The sequence below is a fragment of the Meleagris gallopavo genome, chromosome 1 (assembly GCF_000146605.3).
Source record: "Meleagris gallopavo isolate NT-WF06-2002-E0010 breed Aviagen turkey brand Nicholas breeding stock chromosome 1, Turkey_5.1, whole genome shotgun sequence".
In the NCBI taxonomy this organism is placed as follows: domain Eukaryota; kingdom Metazoa; phylum Chordata; class Aves; order Galliformes; family Phasianidae; genus Meleagris; species Meleagris gallopavo.
In genome coordinates, this window is record NC_015011.2 from 136971961 (window position 1) to 136980228 (window position 8268).

Sequence of the window (8268 nt, forward strand, 5' to 3'; positions counted from 1 at the left end):
CGGGCTGGGCCTGGGTCGAGGGTGACAGAAGGCAAAGGGCTTCCCTTTGGGGAAGGGAAAAGTGAGATGGGCGTGGGGAGCCCCCAAGCAAATAGCCGGGATTCCCCGCTTGTCCCCGCGCGTGGTCGGGCTCTCGGGAGCCGTGAGACGTGCCGCCGCGGTCTGCGCGTCCTCAAACAGGCTGTAACAACAGGTAAAAAGTACAACAGGTGGCCGGGAATCGGCGCGGGGAGAATGGCTGCTGGAATCGACTGAGCTTTGCGACTTATTTTCAGTAGTTAAGCGGAGGGTACGCGCATCGCGTTGTTCTGACGGCAAACGCGAGCTGGTGGGCGCAAACGGCCCCGCCTGCTGCCTGAGGCCGAGGAGAGCGATGTACCCACTCAGCCTGGACCTGGGGTTGTTGCCGGGGGCTGCCGTCGGGGTGAGCTCCCTGCGCCCATCCCGTCCCGTTTCACCCGCAGCGCCCCGCCCGGCAGCCTCTGGAGCCGGGCGAGGAGAGTTGGGTTCGGCGGGACCCTCCTGGAGCCGGAGGGGCTGCTGGGATTTCCCCGTCGCCACTCGGGTGGAGGATGGGGACCGAAGGTTGGGGCCGCAAGGGTGTCGGCGGTGAAAGTACTGCGAAACGTGGTACAGCAGCTGCTAACGTGTCCCTACCCAGTTATTAAACGCAAAGGGAGTAAATTAAAACGGTAAAGTAAGATGAAATAAAAGCCCTCTTTTCATTCCGCTAAGAGACAACACCTAATTAAGGAATATTTGAATCCCACAAAAGCGCAGACTCTCCACAGTGATGCAGAACTCCCCTTTTAAGCCACAAATGAACGCAGGCTGATTCAACTCAGCCTCGGTCCTGACCCTGAGATGGGCTTGCTGCCTTTGCTCCAAGCCTGACCCTCCTCCCTCCAGCCTTTGGGTTGTGATGTCTTCCAGAGCAGCTTGTGGAAGTCCAGTATCACTACCTCACTGCACAGCCCTGGGGTGTCCCTGGGAGCCTTTATCTCCCGAAGGAAAAGTGTCCTTTAGAAGTGTGGTCAGTGGAGCCTCGAGTTGCTTCCCATGGTACCACCCAACCAAGAGGGTTTTACTGAGAGCTTTCTTCCCCTGTTTTCTTTGTCGGGATATGCGTTCCTCTCCATAGGTTCAGGTGCTGGATGTGTTTGTTGTTTCATCTCTAAGAGGATGCAGACCATGCCAGTTCTCTGGTTGTGCAGGGGGCACTCCCTCCCCATGACACCTGCTGGCAGTGCCCAGGGAACCAGCCCACCAGCGGCACTGAGCTGGGATTTGGGGCTGAGGGCACGCAACCCCCGTGAGGCTGTTCCTGGATGGCGAGCAGGGAATGGGAAGATCCAGAGGCCAACCACAGAGCTGCAAAGAGCACCGAGTGTATGTAGTGGCAGTGAAGAAGGTAGGCGAGTGGGATTTTGCAGCATTTTATAACCATTTCAGTGGAGCAAGCCACCATAAAGCAGGAGTTTATTCTCGCCTCGGCTGCTGCAGTTCTGCTTTGTGTCAGCCCCAGAGAAAGGCCATTGCTGCAATTGCAGCCAATGGACATGCTCTCCCCTCCACACTGGCATCAGTCTCACGCTGACACCCTCAGATCATGTCCTTGCAGCTCTCCAAGGACGGGAAGGCTGGGCTGTGGTGCACCAGCAGTGTCCCTTTGGCAGCAGATACACCGTCAAGGAGCAGCCTGCTTCATGGCACCCGCTTTATTTTCATCACCACATCACCTGGGCTTGCTCTGACCGAAGCTCTCTGTCACACTTGCCTATCTGCCAGGAGCTAAGAACTGCATAGTGCCCATTTGTAGGGCCCATCAGATTAAAAGGAGGGGAGGGAGGCTACGAGAAGGAGCATCCTGTTAAAAACGTAACTGAGTTTCAGAAAAGTCAGGGTCAAATCACACTGCACTGCCCAGCCTGGGCCTACCTTGGGCTGCCAGAAGCATGGCTGTGGCCTGCCCACTGCCCAGTGCTGTGACAGAGCAGGGCCAGGCCCAGGGCAGCCCAGATGTGGGCTGACAAGGCCGAGGGGCCGAGGGGAGCCAAGCACTATTGAAACTTCAAGTTTGTCTGCGAGCACAGAAATTATAACGTGATCTGCTATGCTGAAAGGCCAAATCTGTATTGCTGTATTCCAAGCTTGCATTTGTGTTGTGGCAAACTGTATCTCTATGCACCCCATTGCATGTGGGAGGGGTGCTTTGGGAAACGGGCCCTGGAGGGCCCAGGGGTGTTTGGAACCAATGTGGCTGGAGACATCAACACAAGAAGGGTGTGTGTGGGGTGTGTGGACTGAAGTGTTTTTTGGGGAGCTATGTCTGTGCAAATTGCTTGATGCATCTGTCTACCCAAAGGCAAAAGCTGAGCAGGATCATTAAATGGACTCCTTCCTAAATGATGCTTCTGCTGCCCATTACCATTTTGCAAACCTAGTTATTCTTGCTTGTGAACCTTATTTTGGGTCTCTTTGGGACAACATTACATTTTAATTGACAATATGGATTGCTAACTCATCTAATCCTAACAGTGCCCTCAAGACAAACCAACATGACTCTTGTAAGAAGAAATAATTCCCTTAGCGGAAGCTGGAAGGCCTTTTTTTTCCCATGTCTAAGAAATATCAGCCTTCCCTCCAATCTGTTGCAGGAGGCATGGTTGAATCACCCATGCACTGGGCAGAGAACTATACCCATAAACACCCATCGTGACTCCATTGTGGTGGCAAGTGTCCCAGCCTTGATGCCAACACCTGCATGATGGAGGGGATGAGGAAGACGTTGTGTCTTCCTAGGGCCCAGCTGGCTGGTCTACACACTTGAGGCTGCTGGCCCCTCTGCCAGCATGGCTGTGGCCACCAGAGCCAGTTACCACTGCTACCTCTGCTGCAAAACACCGAGCAGAGCAGCACCAATTGTGACACTGCTGTCCTGCTGCACCACCTTGCAGAAATCACATTGCCTCTCTCCCTCTTTCACTTTTTAGACCCGGATCATTCTTGCTGGGTAGAACCAAGGGGCTCCCAATTCATTGTGGTGGTGGTAGGAGCTGTGGTAGTAAAAACAGCAATTATAACGAGAGATTGGGCGGTAGCCAAAACAAAATCCCTTCTCACACGTTTCTATTTAGATATAACCTATAAAACTGCATTTTTATGTCAACACACTGGTAATGCAGTAACCTTGTAGTGGAGGCTGGGATAGGCATAGGCATAGACATCTGCATATTTATTCTATATCAGCTCATTTTACGTGCGTGTGTGTGTAACAACGTGACACATAAGAATTTATTCTCCTGGGTTTGCTGGGGTATATTTACATAGCAGTGTGCCATCCACACAGCAAATGTTAAATGCCCTCAGTTGGTTACTCTGGGCAGTGTGTAGGTAGCCAAGCCTCCTCTGATCACCTGCACACTGCTAGGACCCTTTTACAGCTCAAGAGGGGACTGCCAGGCTTATAACTTCACAGAGGCAAGGAATTGGCCCTTGCCACTTGTAGCTTCAAAAAAATTAGACTAATTACTTGAGGTGCTGCGTTTCCCTCCTCTATCTGGCATCTCCCATGGCAGCAGATTGTCTCTCTGTCTCATCGAGCCCCGGAGTCAGGCGGTTGTCAAGAAATGACTTTTTCCCCTCTGGTATTTTGGCTCTGGATCTCTCGTTTGGAGGACACATTTTTCAACACCTGCTAATAATTTTTTTTAACAGATGCTAGAAAGGAAAGTTTCCAAATACAGCAGATACAGTCTGCTGTAGTTTGGGTCAAGCATGGACCACGAGCTTCACCTGCCCTAGGGCTGGAGAACTAGCAGTGTCCATCACTTTAGAAGAAATGTCATCTTCCTTGAAGGGATGCTCAGGCTTCTCTCACTGTCTTTTCCCAGTGTATGTGTACATAAAAACATAGTCATATATATATATGCATATGTGTAAAACAGACAGTGTTAGTGTCTTCCTCTAGGGAGTCCTTGCTCATCCTCATCCCAGCCCACATGTGATGGACGCACATGCGTTTTCCCTATCTGAGGCTCAGAAGTTATCTCTAACCTTGCTTTCTGCCCACTGTAAAAAAACAAACAAACAAACAATGATAATAATAAAAACAAAACAAAACAACAACAACAAAAAAAAGCCCAATGCCTTTGAAATATACCCCAAACCGTAGGGCTAGTGCCTTAAAGTAAAATCAGAGCAACCAGGTGAATGTCATTTCTCACTCTGCTTTTATTTTCCTGCTTGCACTACTCCTTTTCAAGTTTGGAAATTGAAGATATTTCCTTGCCAATGTTTTCTGCTTCCATGTGGCAAACGCTCCTCTCTCCAGCAGAGCAGGAGCCAGCACGGCTGCCTTGAGCGAGCACCAGTTCTGTGTATCCTGACAGCTCTTCTGTGGACAAAGTGAACAGTCCCAAGGTCTGTTCTGCTTTCCCCCACAGCCCACTACTGTGGCACCCCAAGAGCATCCTACAAGTGGCAAAATACTGGTTGATTTTCCTTGCAAGTAAACTTTTGAGGATGTTTGCCTTCTTTTTTTTTAATGTAACTATGAATTATTTTCTGACTTTGAAGCTTGGATATACTAAAAGACGTGTTTAGCTGAAACACAGACTTCAAAATTATTGTGTCTTAGTGGCTACTCATAGAGAAACAGATGTTTTTGTCCTGATTGCTAGTTTGGCACACTTAAACTTGAATCTGAAGTCAAGCTTCCCATCAGACAAGTCCTCTTGGGCTTGGTTTATTGACATACATAAGAGAACTGTGACTTGTGAGGCAGGATGTCACACTGTCAATTTTTAGCTGTTCCATAAGCGCTGTCTGTTGGCACTTCAGTGATGAACTGGGGAGTAACTGAGATTTTCTGAAATCTTTTTTTTTTTTTTTTTGACTCTGTACGGGGCACCTTGTGGGGTGAGGTCCTGAGGAAGCATGGCAGGCTGTTTTTCTCCTCCATTAGCTTTGTTTTCATATTCTGCACTTTGGAGATGTCTGCTGCTGTCCCTGTGCTGTTCCTTTTTCACATAGCATGAACATCACAGTCTCTTCTGCTGTTGCTAGGGAGGTAGGAAAATACTCTCTTTTCCTCATTTGAATGCATCTTAGAAAACAGAACTATAAATGCAATTTGAGTTTTTCATTCTGAAGGTGTATACTCAGTGAAAATAGATGTAAAATGCAAAGAGATTTCAGCTACAGGCTAAGTGCCAGCTGTATTCCAGGGTGTTGTAGATTTTGTTTCAGTCTTCAGCTTGTTGTTGACTGTGCTGTCAGCAGACTTTTGCTTCTGCTACACTCCTGCCCTATGATGCATGCATTGATGGCTGTGTAACTCTTGCCAGAGCTCGTCTCCCATATTTTGAATAAGTTGCAGCTTGAAGTTGCCACTTTTTGCTCACATTGAGATATTGCTGCTGTATTTATTATGGTGTTACCGCGGTTCAGCCTTGACGGACTTGGAGTTTGATTCTGTTCTTCTCAGCAATTCGATAAGAAAAATGAAGGTGACATCTCCTCTGACCTGCCACCTGTAAACACAATGTGATTCCAACTGTGTCATCCACAGCAAAACTTCCAGCAAGTAGTTTTGGGGTGGTGTGAGCCAATAAGAGAGATCCCACTGCACGCTGCCCTGTTAGCAAATGGCAGGGCCTTAGCAGGAGCCAAGAGGTGGGGTGTCAGGAGTGAACACGAGCCATCCTACATGGCTTTAGAGCTCTGATTAAAGCCAGGTGATCATTCCTGCAGACCTTGCTCAAGCAGGTTCCTCTCGGATCAGTGGGCTTTGCCATGTGCAAGGAGTGAAGGCTGTGGCCTCCACAGAGCCCTGCAGAGCCACCAGGCCTGGGCAAGGAGAGAGCGCTAGGGAAGGGATGCTTCCCAAGGGGGAATGGGCTCTTTTTATTTCCTTTTTAAACGAGTGATGTGTTGGCTTCAGGCAAACGGCAGAAGGTTTTACTGAAAAAGCTGCTTTATGGGCTTGTGGTTTTGCTTGGGGTAACACTGAGGAGTCTGTAAACCCCAGGAGCCCTGCAGTGTGACAGGCTGACAGGCTGTCCTGCCCATGCGAGCAGGAGGCTGGGATGGGCGCACTGAGAGCGCTGCTGGGCTTTCCTTCAGCTGGCATGGCAGAGGTGGTGGGAAGCTGCTTTCCCCCTCTTGATTTGGCTTTAGACTCCTGGTTATGGGCGCAATCAGGATTCCATTAATTCCTCCGAAGGCTGGCTCCTCAAAGCAGCACCTCACATGGACCCCAGCACCTCTGCACTCCTCCTGCTGCCTTCTGCAGCCTGCTTCATGCGCTGCTTGGGTCTGGGGTGATGGAAATCTTCAACTGAGGTCACAGCCCTGTGTGTGTGGTGTGGGGAAAGCCTGGAAAGAATCAGTAATTCATGGAGAAAAGGGGAATTTCCCGTTTCTTTGAAAGATTGTAATTTAATTTAAAAGGAAATCCAGCGACAACTTCCTGGGAAATAAATGCCTTTGTGTAAGCCTCTGTGGTGAGAAGCTGCTTAGCTGAAAATCAGCCGAATTCTTCTTGCTCAGCTTCTCATCTTGCCGTAGTTCCTAACCCAGAGAAAAGCCTGGGGATCTGCAGTGAGCCCTGACAGTGTGCCAGGCTTTTGAGCATCCAGCAAGCTGAGGGACTGGGGCTAAGCCTGTGAGCCGAAGAAAGCCCCTGTCTCTATTGAACATGTAAGCTGTAATAATGCTAGGAGCTGATGTGATTCTGCTAGTGCCTGAGAAGCCAGAGTCCATCACAAGGCACCCCTCAGCCCTGGGGGAGTCCCTGTTTTTGGGTCTGACCCCGGCAGAGAGCTTGTGAGCATGTATCTTTATTCAGCTCCTGCTACCAACGTAACAGTAGCCATCCCGTAGGCAAAGAAGAAAGCATTTCAGACATTTCATCCTCATATAAAGCTATCTGCTGGTTTCCTTGTCTTCTAGCATTTCCAAATATTCCCAAATATGGGATAAGTGTTATTTTCTTCTTCTGTGCAAATAGGAAACTTTGAGGCTTCCTCCAGCACGCATAGCCTGGCTGCTTTGTGCAAGCTGATGATGTGGCCTCATCCCCCATGTATTGCTGTTTTGTTAGATTCATGGCTACAAACCCTGAGCCACCATGCTAGGACTGTGCAAACACAGTCACAAGTGATCAGCGTCCCTGAACACATCACATAGATAGAAACAACAGAGGAAAGACAAATGTTCCTAAGCTTTCTTGTATTGGTGCAGATCGACCAGGAGAATTATTACCCTGACTCACAGGTAGCTGCTGAGCTCTCCCTGCGTGCACCACAAATCTCAGCCACTCAGAGATGGCTCAGCCATATACAGCCCTCCTTCCCCCAGGTGCAGGAGGGTGCTGCCCTCTCTAAAGTCTTAGCCCTGCCCCACAAGGCATCACTGGGTACCAGCGGAGCTGTGGATCGGTAACTGACATTAAGAGGAACTTTTAACACCTCAACAGCAAATGGAGGAGAGTGTTTCCCATTAGCGGCTGAGGAAGTAGTGCTCCTGTAACGTCAGCCTTGAAGGCTAATGAAGCTCAGATTGTGGCTGTGGCCTTTGAAGTGCAGATGCCTGAGGTCAGCACAGTTTTCGGAGGTGCCAGTGCTATGCTCTGTCACCGCGTTTGTCTGGGCGAGGGCCCAGTAACTCTAATCCTGTAATCATGTTTCTGTAAGCAACTGCATTTATTGTGCAGATAGAGGGGGATAGCAGCAGAGGTAATTAAACCAAGGATATGCTGCGGAGGAGAAGCCGATCCAGCCCTGGAATATCACTTCCAGTAGAGGAAGGTACAGCCAACTACGCTGGTGAATAAATAGCAAAATATTGAAATCATTTTAGTGAGAGAGCAGAGCAGAGCAGAGCAGAGCCACCTCATCCATCCCCTGTCAGCACCCTGTGCCGGTCGTGCAGCAGTGGCAGTGCTGCAGCAGCTGTGGCTGGGAGCTATGGCTGGGCAATGTAGCCTTGGCTATCACCAATGCATGGTGTAAAAGCACACAGCGATGGATTTGGCACGGTTAGCTCTGGATTTAATTTCTTTTCTTGGGTTGTGCCACGACCTCGGATCATGTAATAGGCATTTTTCGTCTTCTAATGAAGACTGTAATCCACCAGATATTTGTGGAGTGTCAGGAGGACACGGAGGCTTACTTCACTCTACTTGGGGGACTATATGTCTATAAATATGGCTCATCAAATAGAGAAGGTGAGCCTCAAAAGCTGGTTTGCTCTACCAATTGCTAT